General features: G+C 46.6%; 2 protein-coding genes and 1 long non-coding RNA gene across 4 annotated transcripts in view; all 3 read left to right on the forward strand.

The window, feature by feature from the left end:
• The window catches only part of LOC127319773 (putative cysteine-rich receptor-like protein kinase 39), a 250,813-nt gene that overhangs the window by 188,879 nt on the left and 41,630 nt on the right, over window positions 1-20,304 (forward strand). The gene's annotated exons all lie outside the window — the stretch shown is intronic.
• On the forward strand, window positions 10,079-14,348 carry LOC127321662 (uncharacterized). 2 transcript variants are annotated; one of them, XR_011744494.1, is made up of 3 exons: window positions 10,079-13,029; window positions 13,379-13,506; window positions 13,796-14,348. It is a non-coding gene; the product is annotated as an uncharacterized lncRNA (long non-coding RNA). The 2 variants fall into 2 exon arrangements; XR_011744495.1 differs by lacking the exon at window positions 13,379-13,506.
• LOC127321675 (probable coatomer subunit beta') overlaps window positions 14,745-20,304 on the forward strand; it is a 195,511-nt gene continuing 189,951 nt past the window's right edge. Inside the window, exon 1 of the mRNA XM_071819707.1 lies at window positions 14,745-14,873. The gene's annotated coding sequence lies outside the window, so the exon portion shown is untranslated. The remainder of the gene's footprint in view (window positions 14,874-20,304) is intronic.

Below are 20,304 nucleotides of genomic sequence, written 5' to 3' on the forward strand. Positions count from 1 at the left end.
GTTGAAAAGGTATAGGGTGGTGTTCCAATCAATCAACCCAAGTATTGAGGTCAATTGCTCAAATTTGCAAATTTGCCATTTCCTCTCATACCTCTATGGATAATTCTTATTTTTTTTTTTATTTTCCTTTGTTTCACCTTGGATGTGATTTGTTGAGTACTAGGTAGGGTTTATTTAGGTTTTCAAACCATTGGCACGAGTTAAAAAGTCCTAGGTTAAATATTTACAAAAATGGCCATAGCCCCATATGTGAATTTCATGTTTTTTATTCTTTTCTTTTTCTTTTACCCAGGGTCATCAATTTGGGTTCATTTAGGGTTAGGTTGGGTTTAGTAATGGTTTCCATCATTTAGGTAAGGTGAGTAGGGCATAGGCCATTATTGGTGAAATAGCCATAAGCCCACATATGCCTCATCCTTTTATTTTATTTTCTTTTTATTTGTTCCTCTTGGTACTTGAGAAGGGTAGGGTTTAGGGTTTAGAGAGATGTTCACACTTTAGAGAAACTATCATGGCAAGGATCACTACATACTTGGATGAGCACTATGCACATCAAGTGTTTTAAATAAAGTTTTTTGTTGGCTCTAAAATTTGAAATAAGTGAAAGTCATTTTCTTCTTTGTTTTAAAATTTGGGATGTTACAGCCATCTTCGTTGGGATTGTTGTGGTGGAGTGCTCCAGGTTTACAAGGTAAAGCACCGCCGATCGCCACCTTCATGGAAATGTTCCCCATTGGATAATGTAGCTCACATTCTTTCATCTCCCGTACATCGTCCATGGGGTAGCGAGGCTCGGTGCACCAATATCGATCGTCGGTGCATTAGCACCAGCCGGGGCCTCCGTTGCTTCTCCGCTGCTTCTCCGCTGCCGGCTTCCGACATCCGCTGCACGATCTTCATGCGGCCCTTCCGATCGTCTGTCTTTTACTAGTTCCCGCACCATCTCGCTTCACCTCAAATAGTTCCACTTAAATCCTCCCCATACGATCTGCATCCCGTTCCGTCTTTCTCTTACGTCTTTTGTAATCGTACGGGTCATTGTCCTGGGAAACCCTTCTTTCCGTGGAATGGCGTCTTTGCCTCGTACACGTCCCGGGTATTCGTGGATTCCCGAGGGCTATTGTCGCCGCGTCGTTCTCTCTGTTGAACTTGATCTTCCTCGCTTGAGCTTCGGCCATTGCTTTAATAAGGGTGGCGGTGGGAGTAAACACTTTCTTCCGGTGAACACACCTCCCTGTCTCCGGGTCTAGCGATCCCCCATGCCCGTACCACCAGCTTTTGGCCCGTGCGTCCCATCCCTCTGTACCTAGAGGGATTCCTCGCTCCCTCAGGTCGTTCTCCATCTTCTCCCACTTAGGCTCAAGTGCGGTATCCTCCCTGGCCCCATAATATGATAGTACTCTTTCTTAGCCGCATTTGCCTTATTTTTTTCCGATATGGCCTTGAAATGCTCCGATTGCTTTTGCTTCATAAATTCGGGCCAAAACATCTTTCAGTTTCTCATACTGTCCTGCGAAATCCGGAGTCTTCTTCTGCGAGACATAGTCACGGGCTAAATTTTTCTTGAAGTTCCGGAATACTTCGGCCATCTTCTTAAGAGCGAACTCTTTGACTAGCCTCCTCCTCTCACGTCCACCCTAAGCACGTTACCCTCTTCATCGTGTTTGGTTGAATTCCGGAGGTAGAATGAAATGTTCCATAAGTTTTCTCCAACAATCCTTTTTCATTCTCTTGTTGACAAAACTGAAACCAACACGTGCCTTCTTTGGCTCATTCCATTCCTGGAGGGTGATCGGGACGTTGTCTCTAACAACCACTCCGCATTGGTTGATAAACTTTGTATAGTGCTTTTTGGGATCCAACGGCCTGCCTTGTTCATCGACAACATCGATGGTCAATGTTTCTCCTTGTTTCATCGTTTGGGTTTTGCCACGCGGCTTTGTACTCGATTTTGTCGATGATCCAGAGGGCTAAAAAAAGAAAGAGAGTCGCGTTAATACATATTTATTCAAATCAGTAAATTTGTATCACCAGAGGCTCAATGTATATATATACCTCGCCGGAGGTGGCTGCTTGCAATTCGAGATCGTTGCTTGTCGTTTGCCCTCCGGCAAACGTGTCAACAATGTCCATGCCTTCTTCATCACCTTGATCTTCACCTTCACCGTCAAGGTTTAGATAAGAAGAAACATCGTCTCCTTCATCTTCTTCCGGCACATAAGGAATATCACCGTTTATGATGGCGGTTATATGTGCTTCAGCTTCCTCGTCATAGTTTTCCAAAATTGGGTCTTTATCGTCCGCCATATGTCACTCCTGAAGACATATAGTAAAAACTAATTAAGTAAAGAAACATATTCTGTAAAAACTAATTGTATAACCATTAGTGTGGCGTGAGAACGCGCGTGGTGGCGGAACTACTCCGAATGGTGGCGAAAGGGGGCGGTGTGGCTACTCCGAATGGTGGCGAAAGGGAGGTGGTGTCACGGTGGCGAGGACGACACATATAGGGAGAGGGCGGCGAGGAGGGGCACATGTATACGGAGAGGGCGGCGAGGGGGCGGCAAGGACGACACCCTAATAACCCTAAACCCTAACTAAACACCATATAGGATGTCGATGGCGCTCGGCGACGACCAGAGGATGTTGAGATGGCGCTCGGCGTTTGGGGCGTTCGGCAGCGTTCGGCGGCGTTCGGGGCGTTCGGCGGCGTTCGGGGCGATCGACGGACGACGGTGTCGACGGCGGCGGCTGCAACGGACGGCGGCGATTGACGGCGCGCGCGCGTGGTCGGTGTTGTGCGGCGGGCAACATATATAGCCGGGGTGTGTTGTGCGCGCGGGGTCGATGATGCACGGGGTCAATCAAACTATAAAAAAACAAAAATGGCCAGGCCGGCCTCTCTCTCTCTCTCCCTTCTCTCGTTTCTCTCTCTCCTCTCTCTCTCCTCTCCCGTGTTCCCCGCATATGTACGGCGAGGGCGCGCGGCGCGTGGCGCCGGCGGCGACCCCTGCCGGGAGGGCGGCGGCGAGGACGCGGTGCGCGGCGAGAGGGTGTCGGCCGGCGGCGAGGCGAGCGGCACGCGCGCGGCCGGCCGTCGGGGCGAGGAGGGAAAGCAGGAGACGACGAGGGCGAGGCACGCGACGGCGGCGGCGACGCACATAGGCGGCCCGACGGCGCGGCAGACGGCGGCGTGACTCTTCGGGGCGGCGGCGCGTCGTCTCTGCGAGAGGTGTCTCCGGGGCGGCGCGGCGTCGTTCTGCGAGGAAGAAGTGTGATCGATACAGAGCGGCGAACCGCCGCTCAATTTATAGTTCGGGCCTTCCGCGACTAAAGGGTTTTTCGCTGGATTTTCGTTCCCGCGCACCAACCGCGACTAAAGGTTTTTTTTCAATTACTAATTAATTTCAAATTAGAAGAATACAAAAAATATATCAAAAAATTCAGAAAAATAAAACTAATTTATTTTAAAATCATAAAAATACAAAAAATATATCAAAAAATTCAGAAAAATAAAACTAATTCATTTCAAAATCATAAAAATACAAATAATATATCAAAAAATTCAGAAAAATAAAACTAATTCATTTCAAAATCATAAAAATACAAATAATATATCAAAAAATTCAGAAAAATGAAAATTAAAACTAATTCATTTCAAAATCATAAAAATACAAATAATATATCAAAAAATTCAGAAGAATAAAACTAATTCATTTCAAAATCATTAAAATACAAATAATTCCCGCCTCCTGTCATTTCTTCCCGTCTCTGTCTTCCCGCCATTTCTTCCCGCCTCTGTCTTCCCGCCTCCTGTCTTCCCGCCCCTTGCTTCCCGCCTCTGTCTTCCCGCCTCCTGTCTTCCCGCCCCCCGCTTCCCGCCATTTCTTCCCGCCTCTGTCTTCCAACCTTCTGTCTTCCCGCCCCCATTTTCCTGCCATTTCTCACTATATATATGTAGCCCGGCTTGGCCAGCATTTTCACATCTCTACAATCTCTCATCACTCTCTCATGGCTTCCACTGTACCCACTCTAACCTACCAGCAGGTGGAGGAGCTTTGCGCCTCGAACTACCCTTGCGCACCGGGCTACCGCGTCCCCGCCGGCTGGAGCCTAAGCGCCGGAGGCATGCCGGTCCCTCCCGTCCCTCGGGGTACTGCGCGTCGGGCGGCCATCACGAACCACTACTACCTAGACATCACGCCGGAGCAGCGGATGAATCCCCGCTGGCATCCCGACAACCAGCAGACTTGGGACGCCTTCTTCATCAATCGGCGTGAGAGGGCGCTCGCCAGGTATGAGGAGGACGGTCTGCCTCCTGGGAGCTTCCACGAGGCCAGCCGTCGGCTATGGTGGGGCGGCCGGACTCTACAGAGCATCATGGACTATATCACGGCCGGCGATATCTCCCGCCTGCGCTACCCTCAGTACCAGTAGAGGTTCGAGCCACGAGCGCCGCCCGACGACAGCGACGACGATAGCGACGGCAGCGATGACGACGGTGGCAACTTAGAAGGCGACGACTACCAGTACAACGGCGGCGACTACGAAGACTACGAGCATGCATATTATAGGCCTGGGCAGGAGTATGACTAAATCACTCCAACATTCCAAGATGTACTCCTAGGCCTTTGGATCATCGCATGATGTACTCGTTTTCTTATCTTTCCTTTTCTTCGGTTTTCTACTCATGTCCTTCACATAGAAAACCTGAGCGACATCTTTAGTCCCGCGTTACACATGCGTCCTTATCCCACCGACAGAAAATGAAAATGGCAAATTTGTTAATTGAAAATTGGACTAAAGGTTACACATTTTTGTCCGGGAAGTTCATGTCGCGCCGTGGCTGCCGAAATCGCCACGCGGCCACGTCGTAAGCGCGCGCCGCCAGCTCCAGCGTGTTGTACGTGCCGAGGGTGAGGCGGAAGCCACCGGCGCGCATCTCGGCGTAGAACCTACCGTTCGGACGCGCTCAGACGCCACGGAAACCGGACGACCCGCGGCGGCGCGGCGGCATCCCGGAGACGAATGAGCGGAGGCGGGCCAGTAGAAAAGGGGAGCTGATCCAAACACATCACAGATAATATAATTCACATGATCCATACAAAGTTTGGAACAAATTTTCCTCAACAAAGTTTGTTACAATAAATTATTACACATCATTTCTTCCCTTGTGTCCCTTGCTTACGATTGTGCCGTAACCATGGAGCATCCTCATCATTTAACCTAATGCTTGGGTCAGTGTTCACTTTGAAGGGCGGAATTTCACCAAACTTATTATAATCTTCTGACATGTCTATCTTGTCCTCCACTGCCACGATGTTTCTTTTCCCTGAAAGAACTATGTGGCGCTTTGGATCATTACATGATGTACTCATTTTCTTATCTTTCCTTTTCCTCGGTTTGCTACTCATGTCCTTCACATAGAAAACCTGAGCGACATCTTTGGCTAGGACAAATGGTTCGTCAAGGTAACCAAGATTGTTGAAATCCACCATTGTCATTCCGTATTGCTCGTCCACCTTTACCCCACCTGCTGTTAGCTTGAACCATTTGCACCGGAACAAAGGGACCTTAAAGGAGGGTCCATAGTCAAGTTCCTATATCTCCTCTATGTAACCATAATATGTGACCTTTTGCCCATTCTCGGTTGCTGCATCAAACCGGACACCACTGTTTTTGTTGGTGCTCTTTTTATCTTGGGCGATCATGTAAAATGTATTCCCATTTATCTCGTACCCTTGGAAAGTCGATATAGTCGACGATGGTGACTTGGCCAACATGTACAGCTGATCTTCAACATCATTGTCACTCATTAAATGTTTTAGCAACCAACCGCCGAAAGTCTCCATGTGGGCATTTGTAATCCAGGATTCAGGCTTTCCCGGGTTGTTCGAGCGTAAAATATTCTTGTGTTCCTCGAAGTATGGAGCCACCAAGCTGGAATTTTGTAGAACTGTATGGTGTGCTTCAGTCATAGAATGGCCGTCCATACATATCGTTGATTTCCTTCCGATCGTGCCTTTTCCACTTAGTCTCCCCTCGTGCCACGATTGAGGAAGACCAATCGGCTTAAGGTCAGGAACATAGTCAACACAAAACTCAATTACCTCCTCATTTCCATAGCCCTTGGTGATGCTTCCTTCTGGCCTAGCACGGTTACGAACATATTTCTTTAATACTCCCATGAACCTCTCAAAGGGGAACATATTGTGTAGAAATACAGGACCGAAAATGGAAATCTCTTCGACTAGGTGAACCAGGAGGTGCGTCATAATACTGAAGAAGGATGGTGGGAATACCAACTCGAAACTAACAAGACAATGGACCACATCGTTCTATAACCGTGGTAGATCTTCTGGATTGATTACCTTCTGAGAGATTGCATTGAGGAATGCACATAGCTTCACAATGGCTACTCGAACATTTTCCGGTAGGAGCCCCCTCAAAGCAATCGGAAGCAATTGCGTCATAATCACGTGGCAGTCATGAGACTTCAGGTTTTGGAACTTTTTCTCTGCCATATTTAGTATTCCCTTTATATTCGACGAGAAGCCAGACGGGACCTTCATCCTGCTCAGGCATTCAAAAAAGATGACCTTCTCTTCTCTGGCAAGAGCGTAGCTGGCACGACCTTGAAACCGTTCCGAATGCCGGTTATCTGGGTCTTTCAAACGTTGCTGGTCCTGCCGTGCTTCCTTTGTATCATTTGTCTTCCCATACACGCCCAAGAAGCTTAGCAGGTTCACGCAAATATTCTTCGTAACATGCATCACGTCGATTGCAGAGCGGACATCTAGGACTTTCCAATATTCTAGCTCCCAAAATATAGATTTCTTCTTCCACATGGGTGCGTGCCCGTCAACTCCCCGCGGAACTGATTGTCCGCCAGGACCCTTTCCAAAGATGACTTTCAAATCCTTGACCATATCAAATACATCAGCACCAGTACATTCCGTAGGCTTCGGCCGGTGATCTGCCTTGCCGTTGAAATGCTTGCCTTTCTTTCTTAAGTTATGATATCGGGGAAGAAATCGACGATGCCACAGGTACACATTCTTCTTACAATTAGCCAAATATATACTTTCAGTCTCATGTAAGCAGTGCGTGCATGCATTGCATCCCTTATTTGTCTGTCCCGAAAGGTTACTAAGAGCAGGCCAATCATTGATAGTTACGAAAAATAACGCTCGTAGGTCAAATTCCTCTTCTTTGTGTTCATCCCACACACGTACACCAGGTCTGCCCCACAACTGTAAAAGTTCATCAACTAATGGCCTTAGGTACACATCGATGTCGTTGCCGGGTTGCTTCGGACCTTGGATGAGCACTGGCATCATAATGAACTTCCGCTTCATGCACAACCATGGAGGAAGATTGTAGATGCATAGAGTCACGGGCCAGGTGCTATGGCTGGAGCTCTGCTCGCCAAAAGGATTCACGCCATCTGTACTTAGACCAAATCTTATGTTCCTTGCGTCACCTGCAAAATCTTTGAACTCTCTGTCGATCTTTCTCCATTGCGTTCCATCAGCGGGGTGTCTCAACTCCCCGTCTGACTTACGGTCCTCTTTGCGCCATCGTAACAACTTGGCATACTCTTTGTTCCTGAACAAACGTTTCAACCGTGGTATTATAGTAGCATACCACATCACCTTGGCGGGAACCCTCTTCCTGGGTTTCTCGCCCTCAGCATCGTCACCAGGGTCATCTCCTCTGATCTTATAACGCAATGCAGTGCATACCGGACATTCATTCAAATTCTCGTATTCACCGCGGTAGAGGATACAGTTGTTAATGCATGCATGTATCTTCTGAACCTCTAAACCTAGAGGGCAGACAACCTTCTTTGCTTCGTACGTACTGGCGGGCAACTCGTTATTCTTTGGAAACATATTCTTCATCATTTTTAGCAAATTTTCAAATCCTGAGTCAGATAGACCTTCATGTGCCTTCCATTTCAGCAAATCCAGTGTGCAGCCCAGCTTTTTCAGACCATTATCGCATCCTGGGTACAGCGACTTTTTGTGATCCTCTAACATGCGATCCAAATTCTTCCTCTCCTTTTCAGTTTCGCAGCCTCTCCGTGCATCAGCAATGGTGCGACCAAGATCATCAGCGGGCTCATCACGTGCCTCTTCTTCACCTTCCCTTTCACCTTCCCCTTCTGCTTCCCCTCCTTCAGCATCCTCCATGAAAGTATCACCGAAATGATCAAGATAGTTGTCATCATCCCCTTCTTCATTTTCTTCCATTCTAACCCCTCTTTCTCCATGCTTGGTCCAACAATTATAGCTTGGCATGAAACCGTGCCGAAGCAGGTGCACGTGAACGACTCTTGAGGAAGAGTAACCCTTCTTATTCTTACAGTCAGCACATGGACATATAACAAAGCCCCCCTGCTTGTTCGCATTAGCCACTGTGAGGAAATCATTCAAACCCGTAATGAACTCGCCCGAGAGTCGGTTACCATACATCCATTGCCGATTCATCTGCATTATTATTATATAAAGTATATAATTAACCATCATGCATTTGATAAACTAACTAGCTAGAAATAATAGAAATTAAACTGTAAACTACACATGCATATTTATCAATGACACATGAAATGTTCACGTTGCTAACCGCGATCGAGGAGGAAAAAAAATGAGAAAGCTTAAGTGTGGTTCAGACACTTCATATCATGTTTGTTTTATGTGAACACAAGTGGCATCATGCTCTCGGGCATTTCATCGAACACCTCTTGTGCATAAGAGGAGAAAAGCCAAACCCACCACCCCTTGTGAATAGAAGTGAAAGACCAAAAGCTCACACACAAGCCAAGTGTGCTGCAGCAGTATTTATAGTGGTGGCCTGAGAACCTTTAGTCGCGGTTGGCCAGGCCAACCGGGACTAAAGGTGTTCCCGTACACCAGCTGTCCACCCAGGCCGTTGGGCCCAGAGCTTTAGTCCCGGTTCCCTGCCGAACCGGGACTCAAGACCCCATTAGTCGCGGTTTAAAATGTTTGAAGACTAATGGGGTGGTATGGAAGCCCCTTTTTCTACTAGTGAGAACCACAAATCTGTTAATGATCATCAACAGCGGTATAAAGAACAACAGAGATAATAGAAATTACAAAAAGATCTTTGAACCACGTAGCGGAGACTACGAACCCGGAATTGTAACTCAAATTTTAACTAGCACCGTTGTCCTCTTTCTGCAAGGAGAGGTGGATATATATAATTAATAAAGGAAATCTTATATCATCAGGGCAACCAAGTCAATAAATTCTACGATTCCTAAGCTACCGAGTGAAATTTGCAAATGAATAAAAACGAGAATTCAGGAGACACAAATATTTACGCAGTTAGGGAGTGTTGAGTCCTTTTAATATGAGACGCTCAGCCAATTTCCATAAGATAGGGAAAATAAAGAATAGTACACTTTAGATACTCCCTCCTTCTTAGTTTACTAGTCTTTTCCGTATCCCTAGGTCACCAATTTAACCTATATAATTTAAATTATATAATACAAAAATTATATCATTAGAAAATAGAACATCTAAACTTTCTAATGATATAATTTTTATAACATATAAGTAATGCTAACTTGAGCAAATTTGCGATCTAGGGATACGCGTACGCCTAATAAACTGTGAGAGAGGGAGTAACAAAACACTCAAAAATAACATCCAAGATTGAAGTGCAACGAGTTTGAGCAAAGTACGAGGAGGAGTAGAGTCAATAGAAACGAACTAAAAAACTAAGTATAAAACAGTGGATCAACTAAAGATCAATAATATTTAAAATTTAAAAATCAATCTGCCGAATCACTCGCGCAGTGGAAGATTCTCCGGAGACTTGTTTTCAGTGAACTTACCGGCAGCTTCTCGCACGCACGTTTGAACAGGGGAGTGGGCCATAGGCTCATACCATCGTCCCTGCGCGTGGCGTCGATCGCAGCGGATTATCCTTTCTGAGACTGCCTGGTGCCCGTCGCCCCTCCCTGGGTCATCGTCGTGGTCGTCGCCAAATAGCTTGAGGATAACTTGATGCAGCTTGAGGCTGGCTATTTCAGCCACACGCCTGTAACAGCCCCGAGTACTTCGCAGGCGGTGGTTACACCGCTTTGACTCAATTTTAGTCTGTTTGCCAGCGACGCGTTGCCTTCTAGAATAGAACTCCTCCACGTCTTTCTCTCCTCATCTCATATCGCTCAATGTCCGGCGGCAAGGACAGAAATTCTTGTGCACCCATGGAGAGGCAGCGACGGCCGTGCGTCGTTGTCTCCGCTCCGTTCGTCGCCTCCTTGGTTCCTTGGCGGCCGGCGCTGTTACTTCTTCACCGCGAGCGGTAGCTGCAGTGGCTGTCGGCGTGCCCGTGCTCCACGGCAAGCGGCGGCGGAGGATGGCACAAGGTCATGCCCAACGCCGCACCTCCTCCTCTTCTGCTTCCATGCCGCCGCGGTCCTCAGCCGCGACCCTACGCGCCCGCTCCAGAAATTCTAGCCCCGGCCACACGGAGGTGCCTCAGATCCCCTCCCTATAGGCCGGCTTCTGCTCCTTTCTCTGGTCGCCGTGGTTCCTATCACATAATTTTGTCGCGGCCCTCGTTTGCTGCGGAGAGGAGGGCATCGGCGCCCTACTCCCCTTCGCAGGCGATTGGCGGCGCGGTGGAGCCGGTCAGCCCCCTCCTCTTCCTTTGGAGGTGCCTTTCTTCCTCTAAAAACGATGGATTTATCTTCTCCCCGTCACCCAGCTCCATGGGGCGACCGCTCGCGGGCGGCGCGGCGACGTGCGGGTGGAAGGGCCGCGGGCGGCGCAGCGACGCGCGGGACGGCGGGCGACGGCGCGGATACCCGTGCCGGGCGGGCGGCGAGCGGCGACGCGCGGTGGGGAACCGCTCGCGGGCGGCGCGGCAACGCGCGGGCGACAGCGCGGCCACGCGCGCCGGGCGGGCGGCGCGAACGGCGAGCGGCCAGTGGCGGTGGGCCGCGAGCGGCCATGGGCTGCGGGCGGCTAGCGGCGACGCGCGGTGGGCAGGAGGGCGCCAGAGTCCAACTCGCCCTCTTGAGGAAGCGCAGCCATGGGCGCCCTCTTCTCCCTCCCTCTGCTCCCTCCTTGGCCGCTCTGGTGCAGGCGGCGCGTTCCTCTCTCCCTCCCAAGTTAGCTGGTGGCGTAGGGGACGAGTTCGGCATCCTACTCTCCTTCCCAAGGCAGCTAGCATCAGGGAGGAGGGCGCCGGCGTCCAACTCGCCCTCCCGAGGAAGCGCAGCCATGGGAGGATTCCACGGCTGGTGCTCTCTTCGGGATGCCTCTACCGCCCGGTACATCATCGTCACCATGGTGATCCCCCCGCCTCCCCCCATTAGTACTGGTTGTGTCTTCTATTTTTTTTTCATATGTGTGCTGCTGCTTTCCGCAACAATCAGAATTTTATTTACTTTCCTTTGTAAGCAGTAATCTATTGCAGCTGATTCAATTGTACGGATTGACAATTGATGGTAGATGTCTTTGAAGGAAAATGATAATATTCGTCTCTTCAATCAACTGCCATCAAACTGAACAGTACTTACTATAATCATCGATGTTCTCCTCTGATGTATATGCAGATGGTAATAAATTTGAGTGTTTCTATGTGACCTGTACGAGGTTGGTTTTCTGATTTCAGAACTGGAGAATGTTGGTATACATGCAAGTCTGGCTTCTTCCACTCCGGCAGTTGGATCTGGGTAGCCACCAGGTCAGCTGGCCATCATCAACAAAATGCGAGACAAGATTGTTGTTGTTTTGTGCTGCTTGAGCTCTCCGATGTGTCTGCCAAATTGTTGACCTCAGCGGTGGTATTGCATCTTTGGCCATTGCGATTAAATACCTACACGCTCTATCTGTCACGGGCGTGGCTTTTATTTCATCAGTTCAATATCTCTAGCAGTATGACATAGATGGAGTTTCAAGATTGTGGCAATTTAGTGCTCCTGTAACTCTATCAAGTTATCCAAGAAGTAGAATTTTCTTCTAAATTCAGTAGCAACTTCTGGTACTCAGGTAAGATTGAACTGGAGTCTAAGGTCTCACATCAGGTGTGCAATAAAATATTCATTCCAGACCAGGATGTCACCACTGATGAAGAACCATAGTCTTGGACAGGAGAAGAAACAGATTACCCGTGGGTAGAAGATGATGCAACAGCGCCATCCATCAGCCCTGCCAGTGAGCGCTGAACCTACAAGAGGGAATGGGCATAGTGATATGCCATGTTGTTTAATTTTAATTTGCTGCCTTGATCTGACGTTGCTCCCTTTACTGATAACTTCTTCTAAATTGGTGATAACAAAGCTAAACTTCCGGTATATCTCTGCTGTACAATCACCAGAACAAAAAAATTTAGCAACAAATACAATTATGGATAGGGAAAATTAGAAGATGATCCAAACTAGGGTCTCCTGAATCTTCAGTAGGAGATAGAAAGCTGTACAAATTTATGCAACACAAATATACAGTAGGTCTTAACAAATGATCACCTAGGGAGTGCTAATCAATTAATAGCTTTTGTATACAGATTCAAAGGGGTAATGCTTATGCTATTTTTAATTCTCTATGTTTTGTGAACGTGTTTGAGAGAAGAAAACCAGAAATAGGAAAAACATGCTTCTATTTTGAGTTGGTAATTAAGAAATTGGTAGTTAGTTAAATTAATAACCAGGAACTGCTCTTCCCTTGGAATGTTCAGATAAAACCAGTACTTATGGTGGTGCAGATCTTCTTCAAATATTCGCTCTTATGGAGCAAGGTAAGTGTGTTGGATGGTTCATCTTTGTCTAGATTAGGCACCTTAATTACATAGCCGATTAAGACTAACCAATATTCTTTTTTGATGTGGCTGGTTCATGTCCTTGATTGCATAGAATATCTAACATTTCTTCCGTTCCAGATTTTCTAATGGGCTCCTTCTGGCTGTAGCTCAGGAATTAAATATTTTAGGTTGTATGTTTTACCTCAGGAATTGAATATTTTGGAGCTCGAGAGATCAACAAGAAGTTCAGAGGTAAAAACACTGAAGACATCTAATGTACGTTAAGATATCAACCTGGCCTAGGTCAATCTATCCTCAAGTATGGTGTGTGTCTTCGTTCCTTTAAACCAAGAGCAGTTTGTAGACAGCAGCACCTGAAGGGTGATGCATTCATCAGTTATTGAGTTAGGACACCATTCATAAGAGATATACTTCTTTCTTTTTTCTTTCTTCAGTTAGCAAATTCTATACAACCTTTCGAAACAAGTATACACCGCGTTACTTCTTAATCCTTTTATCAAGGCTATTTAATTTACTCCATTTGGATCCAACAAAGTCTATATAACCCCCTCAAACCAAATGATGGATGTTTTTTTTCTAGGTATCATAGAAAAGTGAGTCTCCAATATTCATTTCTCAAGTACTGGTGCTGGCAATTTAAGTTCCTGTTCTCAGTCTCCTTGCCGCGGGGGTACAAAACTCAGTGTGTCGCCCCACAGCGAGGCTAAGGTAGCTACCCCTGAAATGCATGTATTGTGGACAGTTTATCCTCAAGTCTTTGTGATCATGCGTTCTATATGAATGATGACGTTCTTCCTGTATGAATGATGTTGTCCTCTTTCAAATACAGTGTTCTAGCCTAAACACATCAGTTTGGTTCAATAATATATTGTCAACTACTGAATTGGCCGCATGTTTATCTTGCTCACTTTTAATTCAGTAATGTTGGTCTCTTGCTTTACTTAACGCCATCGTTTGGTCTCAATTATTTCATATGAAATAATGGTTTCTCGTGCAGTCAAGATTCTTGATAACAACATGCCTGAAAATTCTACCTCAACAAATAGGTGTAGCAGTGCACTTATCTCTTCCTGTGCCCAACAACGACAAAGAAGCTGTCCAAGGTCTTGCCCTCCCTGTCTCAAAGGAAGAGCTGATACCGGGCGAGGACAACAATGCCGGCTGCTGATACCTCAAAGACAGAAGAACACCCGCAGCACCTATCTTACCATGCTATCCACTAATTAATTAACAATGTATATTAGTACCACTAGCTAATCGACAAACTATGTACTGGAGTACTATGTATTAAGCAACAATGCAAGATATTACCAGTAACTAATCTTCCTGTTATGTGATGTAATCCTATCAACTATGCAATCCTGTAGGAAGATGTATCAGTATAAGTGACTATAGTTAAGTAACAATGTATATTAGTACCACTAGCTAATTGACAAGCTCTATGTACTGGAGTACTATGTATTAAGCAACAATGTAAGTTGGTACCAGTAACTAATCTTCCGGTTAGTTGATGTAATTCTGGAGGAAGATATATCAGTACAAGTGACTAATTGGTGTGCGCCTCCCCAATACCATCACTTCTTAATAATGTTATGCATACAATGCAATCATTGTCATTGGCTCAAGGGTTTAGCTGGCAATTCTAAGTAAAAGAATTTTCCGGTTAGTTGATGCAATTCTGTAGGAAGATATATCAGAATTTGTGTTTCTTTTCGTCGAATAGAAGAATTTTTCAATAATGCCCTTAATTTTCATTCTAAGTATACCTACTATCGTTGCAACCTTTTTAGTACCTTCAAGGGCACCACCTCTTAGACAGCTTACGCCCTAACCTTAAAAATACCAACTCGCTGCGACTTACAAAATAATGGATTCTTACTAAACAACAAAATTAACTAGATAATTACCATGATCCGGCGCGGCGTGCCCTTCTTTGCTAGTGAACCGAATACCTCTACTATATCTTTCCCTTTCCCTCTCGTTTGAATCAGGACATGAGGATTGAGATCCAAAGCCAAAACTTTGTATCAATATCAGAGATCATAACACTTCTTCCTGCAGCCATCGATCTTCAGGTTCGCTCTCTTGCTATCCATCTCCTGCCTACAAGCTGTTTAGACCCATGCTTCTTTCTTGTTAGCAGATTCCTTCTAGTTTCTCAAGCAAATAAGGAGTGTTTTTTCAAGATTTCTGCGGGAACCAATCTGTCTCCAGCGATCGAATGGTTAGATCTGGCCTTCTATCGCATAGTTGTGTTAGGCTATCTGAACTTCGTTTTGTTTCTGGACTAAGGATGGGGTGCGCCTTGTCGCTCCACCTCACCGGTGATTTGCAGTTCAAATTTTGAATTGTATACTTTGATCGCTGTTTGATACATTGATCACTAGAGCAACCATGATAGTGTGCATCCTGGGCGACCATCCAACTGAAAAATTATCAGTCGACCATCCGGGCCGTGGGTCGCAGCATGTACATGGATATCTATTACGTCTAGCAACGTGTCTTCTTAACTCTTTGTTGTTCCTATTGCCCTCAAGCAGTAACAAGGTAGCAGCCTCCACACCTCGTTTTCTCTTCTTCCTCCTGGCGAGAGGTGGCGGCGGCTCAACCTCCTGCCAATCTCCTCCACCAGGCAGGGCGCTAGTGTTGGTCCCCTCTTCCTCCGCTTGCCGCTCCGGCGGCGGCAAAGAGGGAGGGATGACATTGTGCCTCCGTTCTGGCCTAGTAGTTAGGGTTATGTTTTGTCTGATGTGGTTCGCTGTTGGGGTGGTGGGAGCGATGTCCGGGCTAATAAATCTGCCTCAACTCTAATCACACACCGGCGGCGACCTTCTGGGCGCCGTCTCTGAGTTGATGGCAACGTGTGTTGATCGATCCTTCAGATCGGCAGCTTGGTCTGCTCGCTTGTTTGGATCTTGTTGGTGATGGCGATGATGCTTGTTTGGATCTTGCAATGGTGGAGCCTCGGCATCTCTTCTTGTGTCCGTCTCGGCGGTGCTGGAGTTGGGCGGCGGCCGCATGCTACGGTGGTTGCAAGAAACCCCAGGGATCTCGTTTTGTATTTTCACGGATTTTATGTGCAAACTTAGGATAATCATTTTATCCCGATTTGTCTTTTAGTTTTCACATGTGTTGCTTCATGTAACTTGATTTTCGATTAATGAAATATGTGGTTGCTCTAAAAAAAGAGCAGTAACAAGGTAGCAGAGACGTCAAGTAGATTAACGTTGCGTACACAAAATGAAACTGGAACATGCACATTTTTGGCAAAACATAGTCTACGTAGATGCTCACATATACGTACACTCACCTCTATGAATGCACGCACGCATATCTGCACATCATATCCCTATGAGCGGCTCCGAAAGACTGAGTCCAAGAAACTGGTCCAGTGGGTCTTGCAATTGATGAAGTGACCGAGAGAGAGAGAGAGAGAGAGAGATCACCTTAGCACCTCTTCCATAAGGAAAATGTCGGAGTTCTTTGGAATGGAAGAGAGGACGAGGTCGTCCTCCATTGCTCCTCTTGCCATGAGACAAGTGTCAGACTTCTTGGGAATGTCGGAGTAGTCCTTTGTGTATTCGTAGGTGAAGAGTGACCCTGGTTCGGCAAGAGCCAAACTAGCCACAACTACCAACTTCTGCTCATCCTCACTATCCTCCTCGGAAGTACACTTGGAACCAACAAGACTTTTGCCTTCTCTTCTTGTTCTTGTATCTTACATTGATCGGGTTTTGCTTCAACCTTGGCTTGGCACCCCTTTCATACTTTGGCTTGTATTCTCTCTTCTCATAAGGACACCTTGTCGGCAAAGTGCTTTGCTTCATCACAATTGTAACAAGTCCTATTCTCACTACGGTAGCACAAAACTTTCTTCCCAAAGTTCTTGTTCCGCTTCTTGGTGAAGAAAGCAGTATCCACATGGATATCATTTGTTGATGTCATTTCATTTTCTTCTTCAACACCTTCATGATCTTCCTTGGCTTGTACAACCTTGGCCTTCAAAGCAATTCTATGGGTTCAACTCTTCGACCCTCTTTCCTTCCTTGGCCATATTCTTCGTGGCAACAAAGTATGAGACAAGATTATCCGGAGAGAATTGGTTTTGAGCATCAAGAAGAGTGAAGTTGAGGGCCAATTGCTTGTCATCAAAGGCAATTACTGAGACAATCTTGGACTTGATGGTCTCATTATTTACATCAAAGACATCATGATACTAGTCGCAACCAATTCCCTTAATCTTCCTTCGTGCCCTTTGCGGCGTCAAATGCTTGATCTAGTGATATGTTGTGATTGGCGGAACCCCCGAGTTGGAGGAACTCTGCGTGCATCCCGAAGGACTCTGATATCTTGTGGAATTCTCGGTCACATGTGTCGGGCCGAGCAAAATTTCCTTTGATGACTTTGATAACACCATTGGGTTACGGCATCTTCAGGACGAGCTATGTATGATGTGACACCGCCATGAACCGAGAATAGGTGGGTCGTCCCAAGATGGCGTGATACTGCGATGGCCAGTCCCGTAACTTCAAACTCTAGCTTTTCTTTTCTGAAGTTGCTTGAATCCTGAAAACTACTCTAAAGTCTATCTTTCCCAAAGGAAGCTCTGGCTTCCCCGGAACTATGCCATGGAATCTGATTTCCGAGGGTACCATGGTCAGAGACATTTTCATTGCTCGTAAGGTCTTGTCGTAGATAAGGTTGATGGCGCTTCCATCATCCAAGAAAACCTTGCTACAGTTGTATCCGATGATCTGAGCATCGAACGACCAAAGGCGAGTGGCCTGGCCGAGGGACTTTGATATGATGGTCGTCTCTACTGAACAAGATGGGTTGATCGGACCAGTTAAGGTACTCGGGAGTTGCCGGCGGTGCCTGAATTGCTAGGTTCACCTATCGGGTGATCAGCTTCTGAGTCCTTTTGGGTGGACGCCCCTGTTGAATCATGTTGACTGCCCCTCTCGCCGAGGGGAACCCATCTTGCTGATTGCCGTTGTTCGAGTGAGCAGCTTGTACTGTCAGTACTGGATTTTGTGGAAGCGGTGGCGGTGGAGGCTCGTGTAATGCCATGGTCCCATGCGCCCTGGTAAATCCTTTGTTGGGTGCATCACTCTGGATAGTCCCAAAAGCTCCATGTAGCCAAATAAAGGTTCGATAGTCCTTCAGGAGGTGATTCAACTGCCTCCTTCCTTCCGAGTGGATGTACTAATGCATACTACAAGGTCCGTTAAGCATGTGATCTGGCGACTGATCGTAGTCCCATTGGATCCGAGGTATTGGCCTATACATTTGCCTGCTGGAACCTGACTAGTCTCTGTTGCTGTTGCGGTATCCACTGCCGTGATACTCGCCTTTCCCGTCGTCTCTGTTTATAAACCCGACTGTTACTTTCTTGGGTCCATCATAATCCTCATAGTTGCGGCCTCCTCTTCTTTTGTGATCGTTGCTGCACATAAGCGATCGTCATCGGGTGACCTTGCTCTTTTGTTGCTCACTGCATCTTCATCATCAGCCCATCCATTAGTTATGTACATCATCTTAGCAATTGTCTTGGGTCTGGTCCTACCGAGTTCCTCTACAAAGTCCTTGCGGCGTAATCCATTAGTAAAAGCAACCATTGCCCGTTCATCAGAGATGTTTTCGGCTGCGTTTTTTATGGTGCTCCATCGCCGGATGTATGCTCGTATCGGCTCACCCGATTTACGTACGCATGGTCGCAACTCTTCAATGGACACGGGCCTCTTGAAGATGCAACGAAAGTTCTGGACAAACTGCTCCCACAGATCTCCCGAGTGACCAATGGATCCTTCGGTAACTTCTGAAGCCATGACCTTTCGGTACGCTCAGACACCACTGCAGGCTTTGCATGGCGGTAGCTTTTGTGCCTCCTGATAGCCCACAAGTATAGGGGATCGCAACAGTCTTCGAGGGAAGTAAAACCCAAATTTATTGATTCGACACAAGGGGAGGTAAAGAATACTTATAAGCCTTAACAACGGAGTTGTCAATTCAAGTTGCACACTGGAAAAACACTAGTAACAGGGGTGATGTGAAAGCAGTAGTAATATGAGAGGAATAGTAATAGTAACACGGCAACGATAGCAGTAACACAGAGGCAATGGCACCGGAAAATATTCCAGTGCGTAGTTGACTGTAGAGCAATGATGATGACAGAAGGACCGGGGTTCCCAGCTATCTACACTAGTGGTAACTCTCCAAACAAATAACATGTGTTGGGTGAACAAATTACAGTTGAGCAATTGATAATTGTGAGGGCATGGCAATACATGCTATGATAAGATAAAGTTTACTGTAGTATTTAATTGGGCATTACAACATAATACATAGACCGTAATCCAACTGCGTCTATGACTAATAATCCATCTTCAGGTTATTATCCGAACCCCTTCCAGTATTAAGTTGCAAGCAACAGATTATCGCATTAAGCAATGTGTGTAAAGTAAATAATAGAATTATCCTTAGACAAAACATTGTTGTTTTCTCCCTAGTAGCAACATCACATCTACAATCTTAGAAGTTATTGTCACTATTCCAGAAAACTAGAGGCATGAACCCACTATCGAGCATAAATACTCCCTCTTGGAGATACAGGCAACTACTTGATCAGGGTAATCACAAGTACCGGAGAGCATGCAAGATCTTAAATAACAGTAGTATGATAATATGATGAACAATCTGATGAAAATTTCAAAATTTATCGGATCCCAAAAAACACAACACCAATTACATCATATGGATCTCAATCATGTAAGGCAGCTCATGAGATCATTGTATTGAAGTACATGGGTGAGAGAGTACCAACTAGCTACAGCCGAGAACCCGTAGTCCAGGGGGAACTACTCACGGACCATCATGGAGTCGAAGTGGAGGCGGTGGAGTCGATGGAGATGGCTCCGGGGGTCAATCCCCGTCCCGGTAGGGTGCTGGAACAGGACTTCTAACCCCCGAAACTTGTCTGGATGATGGCGGCGGCGACGGAACTTTTCGTGGACGGAGGCTGGATTATTTAGGGTTTTTGCGTCGAATGCATTATATAGGCGGAAGGGCGAGGTCGGTGGTCGCCTGGGTGGCCCACACCATGCCATGGCGCGGGCCCACCCTTGGCCGCGCCATGGGGTGGCGTGGCCGCCCTGTGGCGCCACTTCGTCTTCGTGTCGGGAAAATAGGATGTTTGGCTTTTGTTTCGTCCAATTCGAGAATATTTCCTATACAACTTTTCTGAAATCGAAAATAGCAGAAAACAGGAACTGCACACTGTGGCATCTTGTTAATAGGTTAGTTCCGGAAAATGCATAAAAGTGCCACAAAGTGTAGACAAAACATATAGAAATTGGTGTAAAACAAACATGGAGCATCAAAAATTATAGATACGTTTGCAACGTATCACCGCCCTATAACCTTATGGTTTGCAAATAATTGTCCAGCCAACCTTCTGTTTCCTGAAGGTCAAGTACTTCTACCGCTCGGTAGGGAGCCTGAATCCAT

This window comes from Lolium perenne, chromosome 5 (assembly GCF_019359855.2).
Source record: "Lolium perenne isolate Kyuss_39 chromosome 5, Kyuss_2.0, whole genome shotgun sequence".
Lineage (NCBI taxonomy): Eukaryota > Viridiplantae > Streptophyta > Magnoliopsida > Poales > Poaceae > Lolium > Lolium perenne.